The following is a 1,290-nucleotide window of genomic DNA, read 5'->3' as shown; positions in this document are numbered from 1 at the left end:
TAATATTTTAAATAAACAATCCATGCAGCGTGGATTGTTTATTTAAAATGTATTTATTTTTTAAAAATTGTAAATTTCTGTTTTTTTTCAGAGAATTTCCACTTTATGTGCACATTTCTGCATCTTACAGCCAAATTGTGCACAACTGTGCTCTCTCCTTGTTCTTCTGGTAATTTAGGCTTCTTTCTGCCATTTCAGCTACTTTTCAGCTATTTCTTGCTAATTTCAGCTTTGCTTTAGCTAATTTACTAATTTATCTGCTCATTTCTGCTTCTTTAAACCAGATTCAGAAAATATGTGTTTTTTCTGCTTTTTCTGCTAACTTAAGCTTGTTCTTCCATTTCAGCTACATTTCAGCATGTTTGAAGTACAGAAAATACAATTTCTTTAAAGTTTAAAACCTAAAAATGTCCATTTCTGCTCCGTGCTGCAGAAGCTTCGCTGTCCAACTGCACTGATCGACTTTTGTCTTCCAACCTAAAGTTCAAAGTATGTCACAACGTAAACTCGTCATAATTACAAAATAAAAGTGTTAAAAGTTATTATTAATTATTTTAGAACTTCTTTGTTTAGTTGTTACAGTGTAATTGATCAAGAAGTACATTTCTGCTCTGTGCTGCATCTTCTACGTGAAAGGTTAACTCTTTGCTGTCTTGCTTCGCCTCTCGTCTCTTGTACTACTATCCCTACTTCACGGTTTTTTACTTATGTCGGGGGGGCCTGGAACCTAACACCCGCGATAAATGAAGGACTACTATATATAAAAACAAGTTAACTACTATATATAAAAACAAGTTAACATTATTTATCAGAGGAGCAGACTGCTTTGAATTTAACTTCATCACAGACTCTCATCTTGAGCAAGCATGAAGGCGACAGTGGAAAGGAAAAACTACCTCATGAGGAATAAACTGCCAGCAGAACCAGGCTGAGGACAAGTAGCCATCTGCTTCGACTGCTGGGTTTGAGAGGACAGGAAGGAGGATCGGATACACAATGGCAGGCTCATGTTAAGATAGAAATAATATCAAATGAAAACTATTCAATTTTAACAATTCATTTAAAGAAATGAGGTCACTTTCTCCTCTAGTAGTCTAAGCCTATAGCAGCATAACAAGCCAACCCTAACTATAGGATTTATCAAAAAGGAAAGTCTTAAGCCCAGTTTAAAACTGGACACTGCCCTCTTCAGAAAAGTTTACTTCAGGGTGCTGGAAGGGAGGTTCCAACCAATTGTCAAACTTTGGATTCAGAAGGAGCAGTGTGGCTTCTGTCCTGGTTGTGGAACAG

This window comes from Nematolebias whitei, chromosome 19, assembly GCF_014905685.2.
Source record: "Nematolebias whitei isolate Nwh7 chromosome 19, NemWhi1, whole genome shotgun sequence".
Lineage (NCBI taxonomy): Eukaryota > Metazoa > Chordata > Actinopteri > Cyprinodontiformes > Rivulidae > Nematolebias > Nematolebias whitei.
The sequence above is the reverse complement of the archived record's forward strand: the minus strand, read 5'-3'. Positions refer to the sequence as shown.